The following is a 23579-nucleotide window of genomic DNA, read 5'->3' as shown; positions in this document are numbered from 1 at the left end:
ACCCCAGGGCTAGACTTCTCTGGCGTTTAAAAAACGCTTGCAGAGCAGACTGGCCAGGAAAAGACATCTTAACCCGGGTGGTGATGGGACTCAACAAGTGCTCAACACACAGTCAAGTCTGGAAGTGATCCTCAAATTGTTTTATTCCGCCCCTCCCGGACTAGAAACCGAGGCTCAGAGAAACACAAGGTCCGTTTGCCTGTGCCGAGCGAGCGGTGTGGTCTTGAAGTCCTGCAGTCTTCCCCATCGCGGGGCGGATTGGCCCTCGGCGCCGTTCGTACCCCTCTCCCTCCTCCAGCGACTTGGGTTCCAGCCAGCCTCCCCATCCCTTTGCGGGCGAACCGGGATTTGGCAGCAGTTCACCCTCGCTTTACACAGAGCAATGGGGAGGTGGAGCTACTGCTGTGAAGGACCGGCCGGCCCCTCAGTTATCAGGGCAGAACATCGCAAGTTCGGACGGCTCCATCGCTAGAAAAATCAAACTATAACGCATAGGTTGGCGATGAGCTCTCTCTCTCTTTCTCTCTACTAAAGCGTGGCGGGAGGGAGCAGAGGTGTGGCTTAGCAAGGGGGCGAGGCTTAAACGGTCTCCCCGGGGAATTTGTCACTCACTGTTGAGGGGGTGGGACTTCAGCCTGTATCGGTAGGGAAGTGTGGGGAGAGCACGAGGAGTAGGCGGGGCCTATCTTGGAATTCTAAGATTGGGAGTGGGGCCCCCCCTTCTTGAGAAAAGTAGGTGAAATAGAACCGAGTTTAGCTCCTCCCCTTAAAGAGGAATGGTGGGAGGGGCTCTGCCTGGATAGAAAAACTGGGGCGGGACTCAGTTTCTCATTCTCCGGGGATTTAGCCTTCTCCTAGATATTCCCCTTATCCCTTGTGCTTGCTGTGGTGGAGCGTAGGCGAATCTGGATTTGGCTAATTCTACGGTAAGTGCCGCAATTACCAACCTGGAACCTTAGAACAACAGCCCCCTGAAATCTTAGATTTTTGGTTCAACAAGAGAACTGTTCGGTTCTACACACATATATTGTATCTAGGATACACTGCGAGTTATTTAACATGTATAGGGCTGCTTGCCATCTGGGGGAGGGGGTGAAGGGAGGGAGGGGAAAAGTCGGAACAGAAGTGAGTGCAAGGGATAATGTTGTAAAAAAATTTACCCAGGCTTGGGTTCTGTCAATAAAAAGTTATTTAAAAATAAAGATTTTTGGTTCAAGTCTTGTCTGTGATTGGACCTCTGTTTTCTTACCTGTAACGGGAACTCAATTACGTATCTGTAATAGTCCCTTCCAGCTCTAGATCTATGTGATCTATAATGATTTTCAAAAGAATTTTGCTTTTAAACATAATTCAATCACAACATTAATTGGGAATATTTAATCATTATTTTACATTTCTGTAGCAATAAATTGCTTTCCCCAGATCCATTCTGAAATCGCCTTTTATTTTTCTGTGTCACTCCAAAAGACTGATACAAATGAAAACAGAGGGAACAAAGGTTCATTTTTTAAGTAGCATAACATTTTTTTCCTTTTTCCTTTTTGCTGAGGCAGTTGGGGTTAAGTGACTTGCCCAGGGTCACATAGCTAGGAAGTGTTAAGTGTCTGAGGTCAAATTTGAATTCAAGTCCTCCTGACTTCAGGGCTGCCCCAGCATAATATTTTTCTAAATGATATGAATTGATTAGTTGCTTATTAGGTTAACCAGAATAATCTTGGATGAAAGATGCTAGATAAATATAATATTCATAGCTAAGAATATCAATATTAATATCAATGTCAACACAATTAATATTAATTAACCTACATTAATGGAAATTATGTGTTAATATTAATAATATCAATATGGTTCAGTAGAAAACTGCTGGATTTTAAGTTATAAAATCATGGTTCAAAACCTATTTCTCTTTACTATATTTGTGAGACCTTGGGCTTTAACTTCTTGGACGATCATTTCCTTAATCATAAAATGAAAAGTTTAGAATCTATGTCCCTTCCAGTTCTAGATTTGTGATCCCATTATTAATGACTGTTTTCTTTACCATTTTGTAGAGATTGCTATTGAAGCTTAAACGTACTTAGTGATAAATCACGCCCAGGGTCTAGATCTTAGTAAATTTTGTAATGCAGGTGTTTGATTTTTTTCTCCTGAACCCAAGTTCAGAGCTCACTATGCTGCTTTTCCCTATAGTAATAATAATTAACTTTTTTTCCAAAGCTCTGTATTTTTCTTGATGTGATCCATGATAAAAATAGCATGAAAAACATAGCTGACAATCTTCTTCAGGATGAGAACCGAGTAATATACAAACTGAGTTGATAATCATCCTTGTCTCACAGTATGTTGAAAAGAATTTTTAAGTGATGTCTGATTAGCATGAGGAAAAAGATGACAATTTTTTTTAATCCTCTAACCCATTTCAAAGAATGAAATTCAGACACCTAGAGATTTCTGAGACCCTTTCTGTAGGTCTCATAATAGAAAGATAGGATCCCACAATGTTACTTTGGAATGTTGATTGAAATAGCACTGCTTCTGAAAGATCCTAGACCCAGTCCATTTAGATCCATGATATTATTTTTGCCCTTCTGAGTCCCTTGGTGGTTCTGAATGTATGAAATTAACATCCAAAACAAACATGAAAATGTCAAGGTAAAAATGCCTAAAATACTATTAATATATGTTCCCACCTACCTACTTATGCTACACCTTGTAAACCATAAGACACTATGTGTAAATGCTAGCTATTATCATAATGCCATGTGCTATATTCCTGAAAACTTCCTGATTCCATTGTTCTCCAGTTGGTGATGACCATCCTCTCCCACATTCTCAAATTCTTTGTTATATTCATTGTACTAATGTGTGCAGATTTGACTTAAACTTTGTATTTTACTCCTGTCTGTCTTGGTACTTTGCTCTGCTTTGAATTTCTTCCTGAGAATTATATTCTCTTTATTGTTAATTCCACATGGCATTAGTGCAATGAATGCCCATAGAGGGTATAAAAAGTGTAATATAAATGAACTTCAATCATAAATGTTAGTGCTCATGTACAGGAAGCATTGTATACCTGTACATCATTTTTAGATTTTACATTCTTCAATTAGTTATGCCTAATCAACCTCATCTGATGAGTTTCTTCAAAACTGCTTTTGCTTATAACTATTTAATTTCTAAAAATTACTATCAATCATTATAACTTCAAAGGAAAATACAGTATTGAAATATCTTCAATAGCTGATCACTCAGAGCAGACACAGAAATGTTAAATCATTTCATCATTTGCCTTATTTCTCTTTATTATTTCTTCTGATAAATGATATACTCTTTTTGAAAAATAGCAAGTGTTTCTAATAGGAGATTTCCCCTCAAGCCTTTCATGATGAGATCACTCTTCCTAAATAAATGCATATTCAATTCAGCAGATAAGGAAGTTCTCATTCCTTTTGGTGATATATAGATGAGGTAATGCTTAATTTGTTACTTACCAGTGCTCTTAGAGTGCTGATTATTCTGTGGAAAAATGCTGGTAAGATCAGGAAAAGATATTTGGATGCTTTTCATTGAAAGTCTCTAACTATGGATAGGGTATAGAGCCAGTATATTTACCACTGACTTTTATCAATACAGCAAAAACAAACAAACAAAAGAGTGGCATTTGAAGAAAAATACTTAAGAGCTGCTTGTTCCTTAATCAGATAAGGGGTTTAATTTAAGGGTTTTGGGGGAGGATCTGGGATTTAATTGATATAAGGTATCTTCTGTTGAGGAAAACCCCTCTACTGATGCAGGTTAGTACCTTCTCCCTCTTAGTTGTCTGGGGTTAATGAGAAATTAAGGGTCCCTAAAAAGTCCAGGGTTCCACTGCCAGTGTGACCACAACAACTCAATTTTTTGACACCAAGGGCTGCTAATATAGCTTAAAACACAGGATACTTGTGGAAATGCTTTTTAGGTTTATACCTTCTAATTTCCTTTTTTTTGAGAGATAGTGAAGTGAACTTTATTTTTAACAGGCGTTTCCTTTTGATTTCTACATTATTACAGTATATATTTTTTAAAATGGAGTTTCTGCAAGATAACTTTGACAACTTTTTTTGTTTCTGGGAAGATATCCTTCAGTTCAGCAAAGCTATTGACTCCCTTTCCCACACAAGCAGTTGTATTTGAAACAAAAACAAACTATAATTTTGTATTACCTTTAGGCTAGATGGAGTGTTGGCTCCCTAATTTGTTGGGAGAGGGCAGTAAAATAAAGGACATAAAAATAGAAGACCAATTATTTGAAGAATTAATACATTTAATTTTTTTATGAATACTTAACTTTTCTGGTTTTTTTTGTGTGTATTTTAGTTAGTTGATAGAAGCACCATGGAAAATACTGAAATTACAGTAGATTCAAAATCTACTCAAAATTCAGGAGTGTAAGTATTGCCATAAAAATTCTGGATCCTCTTGAAAAATTTAGTAATTAGTATTAAGCATAATTAAAGAAGTTTTAAAATTTCCACAAGCGATGCTTATGTGATCTATTACGTTGATAGGAATATTACTGTTTACCTTCTGTTGGATAGGCTCTGTCCTTGGTGCTCTTTCTGGATAGCTTTTCACTTCACTTTTTTGATAGCTTCACTTCACTATGAAAGTGATTCTCAAGTTGAGTAATCCAGTCTCAGTTTCTTCCCACAGTATTCTAGTCCTGTGTTTTTCCAACTGTTCGCTGGTTACCTCTCTGATCCCTCAAGCTCAACATGAACAAAATTAAATCCTTCTTCTAGTCTGAAAAAATATGCACTTATTAGCTCTAAGAATCTCTATGTAAATAACTTACTTTTCTGGGCCTCAATTTGTTTCTCTGTAAAAGAAGGGAGTTGCACTCATTGACATAAGTAGTCATGTCCAGCTATAAAACTATGGTTAGTTTTAAAGTAGCATGGTACTTTCTTACTTACTAATATGAAATCACCAAACAAAATTGTACAGAAGAAGAAGAGAAAAGGACTCATGACACAGTCTTGGGGGATTTCCTGTTTGTTAGCACATGCAACTTGGATGAAGATTCAGCCAAAGATACTGAAGGGATATCAAACCTAGGAGAAAGGTTAACTAACAATGTTGAAGGAAGCAGAGCAATGAAGGATGAAGATTTTTAAAAGGTCATTAGATGTAGCAATTAAGAGATCATTAGTAGGTTAGAGCTAAATGCAGTTGAAGCTAGATTTCAGAAAGTTAAGAAAAGAGTGAGAGAAAGGAAAGTGGAGGCTAATGATTAACATGGATGAATTGATCAAAGGAAGGGTATTCTTGAGGATGGGGGAGACAAAGATGTTATTTGCAGGTAGGGAAGCAGCCAGTAGAGGTAAGGAAAAATTCAAAACTAGTGAGTCTTGATCTCAGATGCAATTGAGATATATTGAACACTGTATATTCCCATTTTACTGTACTTTTCTTCTTGGCTCCATGATTTTTTTTTTTTTTTAACTCTAATAAGTATATTTTTCCTTGTTTTGCTAGGGGCCTGAAGGGCTTTTTTCTAAATCAAATGCATGAATTTTAATGTTGGTAATCTACTTGTATAAAGCCCTCATTTTCTTTACTATGTACTAGTTTCTGCTATGACTAACACAGTTTTCCATGTTAGTGACTTACTGTATTTGTAATCTTTCTTTTATAGTTAAGCATCAGTCCAATTAAGCTTAATAGTTTAAATAGAAATTTTTCAATCTTATTTCTACATTTTGTTTGTTTTCTTTGGATCTTGTAATTGTTATCAAGACTTTACATAAAACCAAATAAAAGTGACTTGCAGATTCCTACCTACAAAATATGTCATTTCATTCCCAAACAGAAAGATCTTCCATGCTCTCTTTATCGAAGAGGTCCACTTCCATTAGAATACATCCTCAAACAGTATCATTGTTGAGGTATATAATGATCTCCTGGTTCTGCTCATTTCACTCAGCATCAGTTCATGTAAGTCTCGCCAGTCCTCTCTGTATTCATCCTGCTGGTCGTTCCTTACAGAACAATAATATTCCATAATGTTCATATACCACAATTTACTCAACCATTCTCCAATTGATGGACATCCTTTCATTTTCCAGCTTCTAGCCACTACAAACAGGGCTGCCACAAACATTTTGGCACATACAGGTCCCTTTCCTTTCTTTAGTATCTCTTTGGGGTATAAGCCCAGTAGAAACACTGCTGGATCAAAGGGTATGCACAGCTTGATAACTTTTTGAGCATAGTTCAGGGTAATTTTTTACAGCATTATCTTATTAAAGTTATTGGCTGTTTTGTCCTTTGAACCTAACCTATTCCATTGATCAACTAGTCTATTTCTTAGCTAATACGTTTTAGTAACCACTGCTTTATCAATTGTACTTTTAAAGAAGTTGTTTTGTTTAGTGGATTTTCCCCCTATTTCTCCAATTCTATTTTTTAAGGAATTATTTTCTTTTTCCATTTCATCAAATCTATTTTTTAAAGAGTTGGCTTTTTTTCTCCAAACTATTATAATTTTCCTGCATAGCTCTGGTTTCTTTCTCCCCTTGATGCTGGAAAGATTCCTTTCTAGATTCCCACCCTCTCCTAGTTAATAATGTAAATTGCCCTTTAATTCATAAATCCTGGTCCCTTTGAATTCCAATAAAAGATCTGACCTGTTCCCAGCCCCACCCAGATCTGAACCAACTTTGGGGCTACACCTGAAAGCCCCTCAAGCTAAGTCTCCTATTATAAAAAGGCCACGCTGGGAACCCCTCTTTGCAGAGATTCCAAACATGGCTACCATGTGAGGACCCTCTGTCCACTGGACCCTCTGTCCAGTGCCCTCCTTATCTCTACCTTCGCCTATACTTTAACTTTGCTTATCCAATAATAAACCTCTTTTATCAATCTAGCTCTCCGGGCCAATAAATGCTTTTATTGGGAACTCGCGCCGCTACTAGACCCCCTTGCGCCGAATCTGTACCCCAAACCTGCCACTTAACCCTAATTTCATTTAGGTACCCCAAAGCTAGACCTCAACACCCTTTTTCTTCTGTTTCTCTTTTAAGATCCTTTTTTGAACTCTTCTAAAAGAACTTTTTGAGCTGGAGACAAGTTCATATCCCTCTTTGAGACTTCACCTGAAGGCTTTTTTTTTTTTTTTTTTTTTTGCTGTCCTTGTCTAGGTTTGTGTTCTAATCTTCCATGTTTCTAAAGTAATTCTTTATGAGCTTTTTTGCTCATAGCTAAAGGTTGAGGTCTGCTCCTAGGGCACAAGGAAGCCCTACTGAGCTTTCTCTGCAGGAAGACAAGGCCTTTCACTGACTGTACTGATGCCAGTGTTGCTTCAGATTTCCCACTGTGCTGGATGAGCCTGGCCAAGTTCCTCATGTTATGCTAAGGATTGAGGGCTCACAATTTGCCTTCTGTAGTTATATTGGTGATTTCACAACTGAGCTGTTGATCCATTGGCATTCTGATTCAGGACAGAGTAGCCAACACTGCTGTAGTTTAGCTAAGAGCCTCTCACCAAATTCTCTGTAGTAGGCCTTCTTGTACTTTGCCTATGCTGGCCCCTGTTCCTGTCTCCCCAGTTGAGGTAGACCTTTTCTGAAGTTATTTCAAGATATCTTAAGCTGGAAAATTATTACACTCTGAATATTTGTGGGTTCTGTGACTCCAAAATCCAAGTACAGGTTTGATCTAGTGCTATTTCTAAGGAAAGCTGGGCAATATCCTATCTATTCTCTGATTTCTTGCCTCTAATTCACTATTGAAAAGAAAAATGCAAATTAAGACAACTTTGAGGGAACACTTCACATCTCTCAGTTTGGCTAAGATGACAGGAAAATATAATGATAAATGTTGAAGGGGATGTGGGAAAACTGGGACATTAATATATTATTAGTGGAGTTGCAAACTGATCCAACCATTTTGGAGAATTTGAAACTAAGTCCGAAGGGCAATCAAACTTTGATCCAGCATCTCTACTGGGTCTATATCTGAAAGATATCATAAAAAGGAAAAAGGACCCAGACAGGCATCGTGTTTGTAGCAGTCTTTTTTGAAGTGGCAAAGAACTGGAATTTGAGTGGATGCCCATCAGTTGAGGAATAGCTGAATAAGTTATGGTATATGAATGTAACATAATATTATTGTTCTATAAGAAATGATTAGCAGGATGATTTCAGAAAAGTATAGAAAGATTTATAAGAACTGATGCTTTGTAAAATGAGTAGAACCAAGAGCACATCGTACACAATAACAAGTTATATGATAATCAACTGTGATGGACTTGGCTCTTTTCAAAAATGTGGTGATGCAAAGCAATTGCAATAGACTTGGCATGGAAAATGCCATTTGCATCCAGAAAGATTATGGAGACTGAATGTAGATCCAAGCATAGTATTTTGACCTTTTTTTTTTTTAATATTATTTGTTTGCTTTTTTCTTTCTTTGTATTTTTTTCCCTTTTGATCAGATTTTTCTTGCACAACCTGACAAATATGAAAACATGCTTAAAAAATTACACATTTCACCTATATAAGTTTGTTTGCTGTCTTGAGAAGTTAGGGTTGGGGAAGAAGGGAGAAAAATTTGGAATACTAATTTTGCAAAAATGAATATTGAAAACTGTCTTTACATGTATTTGGAAAAATAAAATGCTTTTTAAAAAGTTAAGACAAACAAATGATAGTTACCAATATGAGAATCATTTTGGAATAAACTGTATTTGAGCATAAACTTGACTTGATTGAGTAGGAAGGAAGGAAGGCATCAAGAATTTATTAAGTACTTCATATGTGCCAGGCACTACTAAGAGTTTTACAAATATTTATTAATTTTATCTTCACAACAAAACTGGGAAGTAGGTGCTGTTATCATTCCCATTTTACAAATGAGAACATTGAGACAGGTTGAGAGAGGTTTAATTTCTTTAGAGATACACAACCAAATGAGGCTATTTTTGAATTCAGGTCTTCTTCACTTTAGGCCCAAGACTGTGTCTACAGGACCATCTATCTGTTTCCAAAGTAAAGATCAAAATCAACAATAAACTGACCATTCATCAAGCTGTTAATGCTTCATTATGGGAAAATTATAAAGAAACAAACATGGACATAGACTATAACTTACAAACCTAACCGATAATAAAACAATCTCCATAACAAGAAAGGGTGTAAGAGTCTGAAATTTTCCTCATTTAGCCAAAGACTGAATCTCCTTGCCCAGAGAAGGAACTTGGCTGCCAAGGACAGCACCAGTTTAGAATATGAACATAATTTTCCAAATCTTACAGAAATAACTGGCATTAAGTATTGAAAGCAAGCAAGAAAAATGGTGGAGGGAAAAATTAATTTGAAGAAAGCTTATTATCTCCCAACTAGGAGCTTTTACAACTCCATTATTTTCCTTTTCAAGAAAAAGTTAAGTTAAACTGTTAAGCTAAACTTCCATGTAGCCACAACTCCCTTTCCCCCCCCTGATTTTTGATAATAAGGATGGCAAGACCAATTTCTACAGCAAAGTTTCCTTCACCATTTCTATGTATTGTTCTTTGTTTCATGGTTTGTCAAGGTAGAATAGATTCAGCATGTAAAACATATCCATTAAAAAAAAAAAAGAGTATTTCAACGCAAAAATAATACAATCTAGAAGAGATAAAGAGGGGGGAGTCCCCTTTAAAATAACCACAAATTGCATAAAATAAGTGGAAATCAATCTAGCAAAGTACATTTAAAATATATTTAGATGTAATTTAAAATGCTCCTAAAAGTCAAAAAAGAAAAAAGGACTTAAATAACTAAAGATGTATTCGATGGTATGACAATCCTACCTAAGTTATTTTATGGACTTGATGCTATAACAGTAAATTTACGAATATAATCCTTGACAAAGCTAGACAGTTTTGTCATATTAAATGAAAAATTTTAGGATCTAGAATATCAAGGAAAATAAATAATGAGGAAAAGTGAGGCTGAAAAGAGAATTAAGTAGTTTCAAACTTCATATTGTAAAGTCGTAATCATTAAAACAATTTGCCACTAATTAAATAAAGAATAAAATAGTGGAACAAGTTACATAAGTAAGAATCATAAATAATTGAACTTAATGTAACATTTGATAAATCTGAAAACATTTTGAAGAATTCTCTAATGAGAATTGTTGGGAATACTGGAAAGCAATTTTGAAAGAAATTAGACTTAGATAAATATTTTCATGCTGCACAATAAATTCAAAATAGGTATGTGTTCTAAAATTAAAGGTCCTTTCATAAAAAAATTAGAAGTTAATAAAATTAGATATCTTTTCACAGATATGGCAAAGGGGCAAATTCTCAGCCAAATAAGAAATAAAGGAGATAATAAAAGATAAAATAAATGATTTAAATTACATGATATTCAAGTGGAATGAGAAGGAAAAAGCAGAAGACTAAGGAAAAAAATCTTGATATGAAATATCTCTCAATAAGGTTTGATATGAAAGATTTATAAGCAACTAACAGAAATATATAAATCAAAAACCATAGACCAATATGTAAGTGATTACCAGATATGAACAAAGAATTGCAAGTGATTAACAATATGAAAGACTACTTCAATGCATCAATAAAAGAAATGCAAATAAAATAAATTGGAAACACAGTAGATGTCTATCAGTTGAGAATGGTTCAACAAATCATGGTACATGAATGTAATAAATTATCATTGTCTTGTAGGAAACAACAACAATATAAAAGATAAATATAGAGAAAGATGAAAATACTTAGGTTCTTTCTGTTAGCTTCCAGAAAGGTTACAGTTTACATATTCTATTATAATAATTTTGGCAGGCAGGTAGCTCAAGAGATAGAGCACCAGGCATGGAATCAGGAACATTCATCTTCATGAATTCAAATCTGACCTCAGACACTTAGCTTTATGAGTTGGGACAAGTCATTTAATCCTGTTTGCCTCAGTTTCTCATATATAAGATGAGCTAGAAGTAAACGGCAAAAACCTCTCTATTATCTTTGCCAAGAAAACCTGAAATGGGGTCATGAAGTCAGACACTTCTTAAATGACTGAATAACCACAAACAATAATTATATTAATATTTTTCCAGTAGAAAAAAATGGATAATATTAATAGCAGACAGCTTCCATAAACATTAAGAATTAGATTGTTTCTTTATGTTTTACTTTGTGAGCAAGAAAGGAAGAATGTACAATAATAAAGATGATCCTTAGATTTTTATGACATTTCTTTCCCTTGCATTTTACTACATTTGTTGGAATACAGGACAAATTTGGCTTATGTAAAACTTGAATGTAATTTTGCCATGGATATTTTATAATAATAATTTTTATTTTAAATGTACACCTATGAATTTTTGTCCCTTCAGTGTTAGAAGGTGGCTTATATTTGGATTAATTCATTACTAAAGTACTATTATCTAAATTTCTAATCTAACACATTTATTTAAACTACAATTAGAACAGGGACAATATCTTTATTAGCAAAAAGGACGGTTGTCCCTGAGAATGAGAGAGGATGATTCAGAGGAATAAGGATCATATCAGTGTGGTATAGTGAAAAGACTGTTGCACTCTGTCAATAGTAAATTCAAGTGGATGCCCATTCTTCTCTATGTGATCATGGGCAAGGGCTCTGGTTTTCTCATCTTTTAAATGAGGAGGATGGAGGATGATAGGTAATTTGACCATTCTGTCAATCTAAAATTTCCTGGATTTAGGGCCCAAGGCAAATAACATTCTGTGAATCCTATCTCTTCCTGCCAGGTTACCACCATTTTTGTTTGTATTCTAGGGAAATCAGGCTTGAAAATCACCAAAATAGAGAAAGAAAATTGATCAATTTCCCTAGTGAATATTGATGCAAAAGTTTTAAGTAAAATATTGTCAAAGAGATTATAGCAATTTATCCTCAGGATAATATGCTATGGCTGAGTAGGATTTATGTCAGGAATACAGGGCTGGTTCAATATTAGGAAAATTTATCAGCTTAATGGACTATATTAATAACAAAACAAACAGAAACCACATGATTATCAGAAAAAATTGATAAAATAAAGCACACATTTATATTAAAAACATTAGGGCAGCTCTAAAGGAAAAAATAAAATGCCACAATACAGTTTGTGGAAGAAAAAGGAACAGTGCTACTAGGTTTGCTTTAGTGAGAAGGCGGGAATTTATAATGGTTATAATTATATTTACATGTTAATCTTTCCTAAGATTGTCTCCTTGAATCAGCACTATCTGTTGCTATCTATTCAACATTTAAGGATTCCCTAGAGGGCAAGGTATAAAAATCTTTAAGTTTATGGAGGCGCTTACTTGCTAACACACACACACACATATATAAGAAATATACAACTAATATATATTAATTAGCAATGAATATATAATGCATATTATAAAATACATATGCAACTAGCTATCTCAATAGATGTGTGTGTTTATATATGCATATGTATGTGTATATACATTTTTTCCTATCACCGTTCAATTTGCTCCTATGTATGCCTAGCTTGGTAAGAGGTCCAATTAAGTCAGGTAATCTTGAGACCATCTAAGGATGAAACTGAAAGGACAACAAAAAGGAGGAAAATGGAAAATATCTCTCCATATTTCTATAACAAATACATCAGAGTGGAATACCAGAATTAAATGGTAATGTCAGTCTATAATGAGCTCCAATTAGAGCTCATTAGAAATAGTAACACAGAAAATGAAGCAGTAAGGTAATATAATGAATAGAATGCTGGGCATAGAGTCAGGTTTACTAACTGTGTAATCCTGGGCAAATCCTAGGATTAGAGTTAGGATTTCCTTCCTGTTTCCTTCAGTTTCCTCATCTGTAAACTAGAGAAGGAAATGACAAACCACTCTGGTATCTTTGCCAAGAAAATCCCAAATGGGGTCATGAAGAGTTGGACAAAACTAAACCAAAAAAAAAAAAAAAAATACAGAAAATATAGATGGAAAGAATGGCTCAACTAGACCAAGTACATAATATATGCTGGAGGCAGGAGGAATAATCTCTGCAAAGAGGGTTGTTTGGGTGGTAAGCTAATAACAATCTGAAAAGGTAGCTTGGAAGCAGATTGTGAAAAGTTTTCAAAGACAAGGGAATTGTTATTTGAGGAAAAAAACGATGGCTCAATACACAGAGGTCTTGGCGTGAAATCAGGAAGACATGAGTTCAAAATGTGTCCTCAGACAGTAGCTGTTAACCTGAGAAAGTCATTTAATTTCTTTCTCTGTTTTTTCTAAGTAAAATGGTGATAATTATCTGAGAATCTGTGATAAACTACAATTGATTTGAATAATTATGGTGTTAAAAATGCAAAAACAACACTCCACTCCCCCACATAATCAATGATTCTTATAATCTGTAGTGACTCCTATAGGTACACATGTCTAAAAAGGAATGAGTTTATAATCCTGTTAGATGCGCATTTAAAAACAATATCAAAGCACATGCTGCTGCCCTTTTCTACAACTCGGCTGGCATTTACTATGGTCACTTCTTACAGGAGAGCTGATACTTCTACCTAGGAAAAACAGATGGGAAATCATAATTTGACTTTAATTAGCTTGGTAGTAGTCGCTAAGTTCTTTACAACCATTTTTGCAGGTCTTCCAACATTGACTATTCCTGTTTTTTGCCATATTTTCCAATTTGTTGTGTTTGAAGTAAAATCTCAGAGTCTTTTTGAATTGGTTATTTGGAGCATTATTTCATATGGTTGTCAATGGTGTATTATTACTTACAAGTTATTCCTCAATAAAAAGGTCAAAGGTATAAACAGGCAGTTTCAAGATGAACAAATCAAAACTATTTGTATTAATATGAAAAAAGTTCCTAATTACTATTGATTAGATAAATGCAAATTAAAATAACTCTGAGTCTCATATTCATAGTTGGTTAATATAGCAGAAAAAGGAAATGATAAATATTGAAGGGGATGTGGGAAAACTGAAACATCAATGCACTGTTGGTAAAATTGTAAACTGGCCCAACAATTCTGGAGAGCAATTTGGAACTATAAAACTGTGCATGTTATTTGATCTAGTAATAATGGTATTCTAGATCTGTATCCTAAAGAGATTTTTTTAAAAGAGAAAATAATCCATTTATACAAAAATATTTAGAAGAACTCTTTTTGTGGTGGCAAAGAAGTAAAAATTAAGGGGATATTCGTCATTTGGGTGAACTAGTTATGGTCTGTGATTGTAATGGACTACTATTGTTCTATAAGAAATGCTGAGAATTCTGAGAGCAGGATGCTCTCAGAAAAACCTGGACTTAACCCGATGCAAAGTAAAATGAGCAGAACCAGGAGAACATTGTATACAGTAACAGTAATATTATATAATGATTAACCATGAATGACTTGGCTATTCTCAGCAATAGCTGAGATCCAAAACAATCCTAAGGGTTCATGATGAAAAATACTGTCAACCTTCAGAGAAAGAACTGATGGAGTCTAAATGAAGACTGGAGCATACTGTTTTTACTTTATCTTTTTTCTGTGTTTTTTTGGGAGAGGGCCTATATTTTACAACATGACTAACATAAAAATTTGTATGATTACACATGTTGATGTTATATCAACTTTCAGAAGGGAATGGAAGAAGGAGAGAATTTGGAACTCAAAATTTTAAAAAATGAATGTTAAAAACTTGGTTATATTTAGAAAATGAAAGAACAAAAAAGAAATGTCTTGAAAAAAGAATGTTTTAAATCCCAGCTTCTTATAAACTGTGATTTGCAATCCCATATTGGGGTCTCCTAACTGAATGTAGAGGTTACAAAATTATGATTATCAACAAATATTTGATTTGTATATATATTTTATATGCTTATGTAGCTGGGGTTGTGTAAAAATTTCTCAGGTGAAAAGGGGTCACAAGTGGGAGGAGTAGAAGAATTAATATTTTTAAATCATCCTTTCTTCGTAAGCCTGCAGTTCCAAAAGCCTTTATTCAGTTTTAGTTCTCTATGGTAAATAAATAACATAGCCAGCAGGTGCCGCTGTGTGTATAGTTAATGATATAAGCCAATATGCTTGGAAAAAATTTAGAGAAAAAAAGCAACAGCAGAGTGCGGGATGGAAGTGGGGTGTGAATTTCTGCATGAAATCCTTACTTAGTAGCCATCAAATGTCAATGTGGAGAGCAGTTTGATCGAGGAACATTTTTCTCTCTTCTCTTTCAGGCATTTAGTGAAATTGATTCTTTTCTGGTGGTTGGCCATCAGGAATATCTGGGGTTGTAAAATTTCTCAAGGTCCCTACTTTTACTTCACCTGGCCCTCATCTTGAGGAGAGTACAAAGGTGTGTTAGGCAAAGCTCAAAGGCTGCTTATTCCAAGTGACCTATAGATAAAAATCATTTTTTTGAGGTTTTTGGTGTGGGCCAGGAATACCAATTCTAAGCAGCATATTTTTCTCTCTGTGATTTTAGAAATCTTAAAAATTCATAAGTTAATAACATTTTAAAAGTTCTGAGTCCCCAGATGATCATTGTTTTCTAGGTTGGCAGTAAGACTTTACTTAAGTTGGCTAAAATCTGCAGATACTAATTTAAGAATCAAATCAGCTTTATCTGAGAAAACCATCATTTTTAATTTTAATTTTATTTAAATAACCAGCTAGGTGGCAGTGTATGAGCCTGGAATTTGGAAAACCTGTGTTCAAATCTAGCCTCAGTCAATTACTAGTTTATGTGATCTTGGGCAAATCACTTAACCCTCTTTGCCTCAGTTTCCTCATCTATAAAATGAGTTGGAGAAGAAACAGCAAACGACTCTAGTTTCTTTATCAAGAAAACCCCAAATGGGGATATAAAGGGTAGGGCACAACTGAAAAACTATTGCACAACAACAAAGCAAATTTAAAGAAGTAGAAAAACAGTAGTAAATAAAGCTCTTGTTTACATTGGCAATAAAACAAAAGGCAGAAGCAGAAAGTAGAGTAGTCATCATTATTCTAATAGATTCTTGAGTAAACATGGTTCAGTGGCTCATTACTGGATTCTCTTAGTAAATTGAGATTTAAGTCAGGAAATGAAAATGGCTATAGCTACTACAAGGTTTAGGGTTAGTTTACTCTGTCAGCAGCTGCAGGGACCTCTCTCTGTGCTCCTCACAGATTACTTGTATTCCAAAAGGAAGATTTAAAATAACAGCTACAGCAAAAAGCAAAGCAAAGCAAAACAAAACAAACAGACAACAACAACCAAAAAACTCCAACATCTAATTAAGAGTCTAAGATAACTCTACCTCTTCCAAGTGAGGAAAAACCACACAAATTCCATTAATCTTTTGGTTACCCATCTTTTGCCTTATGCTTACTAGTACACCACTTATCTACCATCCAGTGCCTCTAAGCCATGTATTAAATTTGAAATTAAAGTTCTCCAAACACTAGACTGATTTTTTTTTTTTTTTTGGTGGAGGGTTGGAGGTTTTAGAGAGTAGTTTTGAGTATCCATGAGATATTCTCAGGATATCAAGAAACCAGGGTTAGAAAAATACCTTGGACTTGAATATCTAAAATCTTTATTCTTAAATTTTGATGGCAAAAATTGAAGTATATTTCAAAAACCAGCTACAACTGCAAAGAACCTCATAACTTTCCAAACTTATAATCAGTTTCTTTATTCATCAAATGAGATAATATAAAGTGCTTCACTCTGTGCCTGGCACATAGCAGACACTAATAAATGCTAATTCCCTTCTTTCTCTCTAATTATAGTATGACATTGAATAAATAGGTAAAATTGTAATTTAAAAAATTACATTTGCTTCACCTACCCATAAACAACAAATATTTAATTATTTAAATATGAGTTTATTTGTATAAAAATATGTTATATTAATTTTCATATAGTTCATTTTGGCAGGTATATGTTCAGATGTTTTATACTATCTAGATATTTTAAATGGCCTAAAACAATATTGAATTATATTGCTGATACAAAGTGTAATTGGCTCACTTATTTTAACTTTACCTTTGTCTGAGATTATGATTACTATCCTGCTTTTTTATATACTAATTTCTATTCTTGTCCTTTTATCTTTGTGTGTATCTCTCATTTTTATGTTTCCTGAAATATTGTTTCAATATTTATTGAATTCAAACTTTTAACCTACAATTTCTGTTTATGGGTAAATACATCCCATTCACATTCTAAGCTACAATTACATGTGTATTTTCCTTCTTCCTATTTTCGCCGTTATCCTTCTCACCCTATTTACCCTATCCCCCCTCACTCCTCTGCTTTACTTGCACAGGCTACTTCACTCTCCTGTTTCTTAACCTACCCTCCTCTTTAAGAGTCCCTCTCTTATCCTCGACCCTATCTCCTTGCCCCTTCTTTCTAAATTTATAAGACTTTTATACCCTTCTAGATATATATGTTATTACCTTCTTTAATCCATTTCTGATGAAAATAAGGTTCTAGTACTACTCATCTTCCTTGCTATAAGTTTCTTCTGTATCAACTTTTCCTTTTACGTCTCATTTATATAAGATATTTAGCTACTTTTTAATCTCTCTCTAGAGTTTTTGTTGTTGTTGTTGTTTGTTTGTTTCCTTAGAATCACCCATCATTCTCAACTCAGCTCATACCTTTTTCAAATTACCCAAAAAATGATGATTAGGTTAGGTTAGGTTGCTGTCCTTCATTTTCAGAGAGCACCAAGATGATATCACTATGTTAGAATCAAATTACAGTGTGTCTGACTGTGGCAGATCAGATCAATACAAGCTCAAAATGCTCTGTCACAGATCAGACACAAATAGTCGATGTGAATCTTGCACATCTCATGTTTCCTTTTGGGCTAATTCAATTCTGCTTTTTTTTTTTTCCCATAAAGCAGAATACCTTCTCTGATGAGGGCACATCATACTGGGGAGTCCTGTGTAGTGTCTCCCATGCCACACCACCAATTCTAAAGTTCTTAAGAAATATCTTGAGAATATCCTTATATTGCTTTTTCTGACCATTTTGTGAGCACTTGTCCTGTGTGAGTTCTCCATAAAATAATTTTTTTGGCAAGTGTATATTTAGCATTAGAACAACGTGGACAGCCCAACAGACTTATGTACTTTCATAAAAGTACTGCTAATATTTTCATATATATGAAATATACATTGAGTCCCTTAAAAATGATCTTTAATATTTATCTTATAGTTCTCTTTGATGTTATATGTCAAAATTTCCTTAACTTCTGGGGGTTTTGTCACAAAAACCTGAAAGGCTTTGAGTTCATTAAATATCCATATTTTAAAATTCAGAATTATACTTAACTTTGCTGAGTAAGTTACCTTTGGCCAAAACCCCAGTTCTTTTGCTCTATAATGTTCCAAGACCTGTGGAACTTTAATTGAGTAGTTTATAGGTCTTATTGTAATTCCACCATATTTAAATTACTTTTCCTTGTTGCTTCCAATATTTTCTCCTTAACCCCTGAGAGCTTTAAAACTTGTAAATTTTCCTGTTGGTGACGATCAGTGGATTTTTTTTCTATTTCTACTTATTCTAGAACTTCAGGGAAATTTTTCTTGATTTTTTTTTTGGTAATATTGTATCAAGATTCTTTTTTTAATCATATTCTTCAAGTTGTCTTACTATTCTTATTTCTCTATGATCTCTTCTCCAGATCCATTGCTTTTCTGATGAGATGTTTCATTTTCTCTTTCATTTTTTCATTCTTTTAATTTTGTTTCATGATTTCTTACTGTCTTAAAATGTCATTAGGTTCCCCTTGCTCAATTCTAGTTTTCAAGGAATTATTTTCTTCCTTAAGTATTTGATTCCCTATTTCCAGTTGTTTTTTTTCCCATTTTTTTTTTTTTAATTTTCCTGGACTGCTCTTAATTTTTTTCCCATTTTTTTCTTCAATTTCTTTTATTTGATCTTTACATTTTTTAAAGTTCTTTCAAGAACTTTTTTTGGTTCTTGTATCATTTGACATTTTTCACTGAAAAAATTTTAAACTCCATTGTCTTGCTCTGAATATAAACTTAGATCTTCTCTATCCCCATAATAACTATCTATGGCTAGGTTCATTCTCTTTTGCTTATTCATTTTTATTTATTTGTTTGCTTATTTTTGTTTTATTTTGCTTTAAACAGCTATTAGTGAAATTAAGTCATAATCCCAAGATATAGGAAATGATATCTAAATCTGGGTCCTTTTTTAGTTATTTTTTGAGGTTGTTTGGGTTCTCTTCTTCACTCCTAAGCTATAGCTAGGGATCTCAACTACACTATACCACAGATGATTTTGAACCTACAATCTCTCAGGAGGCTGCAAACCACAGTTGTCTTCTCTGCCCTGGAACAGAACTCTCTTACAAATGCCTGAAACCAAGAGGAGAATTGCCCCTTGCAATCACACTCACCAGGAGTGTGTTAGCTCCTTTTCCCTCTAGCTGTAGTGCTGGAGAAACTGAGGCAAGATAGAAATTAGAGAGTTTTTAATATTTTATTTCAGTTTCTGAGAGGGAGAGATTTTTTTTGGGGGGAGAGCAAGATCAGAATCCATTTCTCCCCCCCCCCCCCAGGGCTGAATAGGACTTTCATTTCAAAGAATTTAGTATCAAATATGAGATTCTGATCATTTTTTATATGGCTCTAGAGATCAGGGGAGACAAAGACAAGGGGTGGATTCCAAATACTGGTGAGTGTGAGAAGGGACCATCAATTCAGTTCTGATAGGTTAGGGGGTGAGGACCATAAATTCTTGATAATTTAGGAGGACTTAGGAGCCAGAATGTTTGAAATAGAAGGTCTTCCCTTATCTGAGTTTAATCATTTACCATTTGTGACCCTAGAGTAGCCAGCCCTAAGTTATATCAGTCCTAATAGTCAGGAAGTGAGGGTTGCCACCAGGGGGATTGAGGCAAAACAATTCAGGGAAACTGAGGCAGAACAATAAAAGGAAACTGTGGTACAACACAGACCAAGTCTAGGAGAAATCTGGTCAGTATACCTGTGTGCTGTGTCATCCCAGACTATGGAAGATCCTTAAATTTTTTTAGTACTCAGTCATCAGAGACCCACACAGTCTGTAAAATAAAAGTTTCTAAGGCTGAGACTACCTATTAACCCAGCCTCCTCTAGTTTGTTGTTTGTTGATTCTTCAGAGTTGGCCTGGAGGTATTTGCCCTTCATTCAGACACCAAATTCCAGCTCTTGGAAATCAGGACTTTTCTGGGGTCTTCTCAAATTGTCTTAGAAGGACAAGTGCTTTACCCTATATTTATTTCTGCTGCTCTGAGGTGATGTATTTTTTTTTTTTTTGGTCGAGGAAATATGAAGAACCTTATATTTTCTGACTTACTCCACCATCTTCCCAGAATCCTCTCTCCATTCTTTAAGTTTAGATAATAAACAAAATGATTCAAGTACTTTGTAGTATTTGTCAAATTCTTAGGTATAAATGCTTTGACTGACAATTTAACTGTCAATTCTATAGACTCCAGTCTAGGCGATAGGGTAAACATATCATGACATAAAGCAAAATTTCTGGTCCCTAAAGAGAGGACAGCCTGAAAGAGAGGACAGCCTGAAGCTGGGGCTCATTAATCAGGACTGTGGAAGCTGACTTAGCACTCTTGTAAAGGAGTAAAGGATATTCTGACAAAGCATCAGATCTAGTTTTCTGACTCCATTATTTCTTTGAATCACATCCCAGATACCATATACTGGAAACGCCAACTTGAGACTCTAGTCAATTTCTTTATCTTACTTAAGCATGCTCTCTCCTCCTATTAGTTTTTAAGTGCTAGTCCCTAGCACTGACTGATGGAGTATTTTCTCCACTCTGCTCCTATCTCAATGGATGCAGATATACCACCTACACACACCATTTCCACTGGCATGTACCATTAACTTCTTATTTCCCACACTGGCTTTTGGCTATGCAATACATAGTATGCATAAAACATGAAAAACAAATTACATTTTCATCTATGCTAAGAATCATAGATTTAAATATTTATGATGACCTTGAAGTATAAGAAGTCACTTAGAAAAGGTTTCCTTATCAGTAAAATGGAATATGATAATAGTACCTACCTTCCAGGGTTGTAAAAACCAACCAAAATATTTGTAAAATTCTTTACAAACCTTAAAATTCTATATAAATGCTATCATCATCATTCCTTATGGTCATACCAAATATTACCAAAAAACTGAGCATTTTGTTATAGGGAACTTTCTTTTGATAGCTCTATAAGCATTACAATCATTAGAAAATGTTTTTTTGGGAATGCATTTTAGTAAGTGTGGTTAAACATATGATAGCAAACTTTTAAAGAAGATTTGAAGAGCATGGTGAGGTCCAGTCTATACTGTATAAACCTATCCATCGCAAAGCATTTATTAAGCATGGACTATATGCCAGGCACTGCTAGGCACTAAAGACACAGAGACAAAAACTAGACAATCTTTGCCATTAAGGAGTTCATATTCTATTGGGATGTCAGTGAGAGGGAACATGACAGAGAAAATACAATGCCAACTAATACCTGTTACAATAATAACTGCTAATAACTACTAAATTTTTTCTCATTTTTTTTCACTTTATTTTTCTTGTTTTTTCCTCCACAACATGGCTAACATGGAAATATATTTTGCATGATTTCATATATATGATGCGTATCATATTGCTTACCTTCTCAGTAGATGGGGGAAAGACTGGAAGATGGGACAGAATCTGAAACTTTAAAAATTCATATAATTTTTAAAAGAACTGTCTTTTATCTCTTTTTGTATGCCCAGCACTTAAAATCATCCCTGACATACAGTAAGTGCTTAATAAATCTTTGTTGTTGTTTTCCTTCATTTTCTTTCTTTAAAAAAAATTTAATTAAAGTTTTTTTTAATTTTCAAAACATATTCAAGGATAATTTTTTTCAACATTGACCCTTGAAAATCCTTGTGTTTCAATTTTTATCCCCTTTTCCCCCACCCCTTCCCCTAAATGGCATGTAATCCAATATATGTTAAACATGGTAAAAAATATATGTTAAATCTAATATATTCATACATATTTATACAATTATCTTGCACAAGAAAAATCAGATCAAAAAGTTAAAAAAAATGAGAAAGAAAACAAAATGCAAGCAAACCACAATAAAAAGAGTGCAAATGTTATGTTGTAATCCACCTTCAGTTCTCATAGTCCTTTCTCTGAGTGTAGATGGCTTTCATCATCACAAGATCATTGGAACAGGCCTAAGTCATCTCATTGTTGAAAAGAGCCACATCTATCAGAATTGATCATTGTATAAACTTGTTGTTGGTATGTACAATGATCTCCTGGTTTTGCTCTCTTCACTTAGCATCCATTAGTGTAAGTCTCATCCTGCTGATCATTTCTTACAGAACAATAATATTCCATAACATTCATATACCATAACGTATTCAGCCATTCCCCACCTGATGGACATCCATTCAGTTTCCAGTTTCTTGCCCCTACAAAAAGGGCTACCACAAACATTTTTGCACATGTGGGTCTCTTTCACTCTTTTAAGATATCTTTGGATATAATCCCAATAGAAACATTGCTGGATCAAAGGATATGCAAAATTTGATAACCCTTTGGGCATAGTTCCAAATTGCTCTCCAGAATAGTTGGATCTGTTCACAAGTCCACCAATGATGTATTAGTGTTCCATTTTTCCTACATCCCCTCCGATATTTATCATTATCTTTTCCTGTCATCTCAGCCAATCTGAAAGTGTGTAGTGATATCTCAAGAGTTGTCTTAATTTGCATTTCTGTGATCAGTAGAGATTTAGAGCACCTTTTCATACACTAGAAATAGTTTCAATTTCCTTACCTGAAAATGTTCACATTCTTTGACCATTTATCAGTTGGAGAATGGCTTGAATTCTTATAAATTTGAGTCAGTTCTCTATATATTTTAGAAATGAGGCCTTTGAATGTAAAAATATTTTCCTAGTTAATTGCTTCCGTTCTCATCTTGTCTGCATTAGTTTTGTTTGCATAAAAACTTTTTAACTTAATATAATCAAAATTATCTATTTTGTGTTCAATAATGATCTTTAATTCTTTTTTTGGTCACAAGTTCCTTCCTTCTCCACAGATCTGAGAGGTAAATATTCTAATTTGCTTATTATAATATCACACTTTATGTCTAAATCATGAATCCAAATTTTTGGATTTTGACCTTATCTTGGTATATGATGTTAGGTATGGATCAATGCCTAGTTTCTACTATACTAGTTTCCAATTTCCCCAGCAGTTTTTGTCAAATAGTGAGTTCTTATCCCAAAAGCTGGGGTCTTTGGGTTTGTCGAACAATAGATAACTATAGTTATTGATTATTTTGCCCTGTGAATTAACCTCTTTACTATTCTACTTCTTAGCCAGTACCAAATGGTTTTGATGACTGCTGCTAATTTATAGTTTTAGATCTGGCACAGCTAGGCCACCTACATTGGCATTTTTTCCCCATTAATTCCCTTGAAATTCTTGACCTTTTGTTCTTATGAACTTTGTTATTATTTTTTTCTAGATCTGTAAAATAATTTCTT

The 23579-nt window shown here is 34.4% G+C and overlaps 1 long non-coding RNA gene across 1 annotated transcript; it reads right to left on the bottom strand.

Moving 5' to 3' along the window:
- Positions 1–48: 48 nt before the first annotated feature.
- Positions 49–698, bottom strand: LOC127542049 (uncharacterized). Its single transcript, XR_007948531.1, has 2 exons — positions 613–698; positions 49–468 (listed from the first exon to the last, which is right to left on the bottom strand). It is a non-coding gene; the product is annotated as an uncharacterized LOC127542049 (long non-coding RNA).
- Between the last annotated feature and the right edge of the window lie 22881 nt (positions 699–23579).

The sequence above is a fragment of the Antechinus flavipes genome, chromosome 6, assembly GCF_016432865.1.
Source record: "Antechinus flavipes isolate AdamAnt ecotype Samford, QLD, Australia chromosome 6, AdamAnt_v2, whole genome shotgun sequence".
NCBI classification, from domain to species: Eukaryota; Metazoa; Chordata; class Mammalia; order Dasyuromorphia; family Dasyuridae; genus Antechinus; species Antechinus flavipes.
The sequence above is the reverse complement of the archived record's forward strand: the minus strand, read 5'-3'. Positions and strand labels throughout refer to the sequence as shown.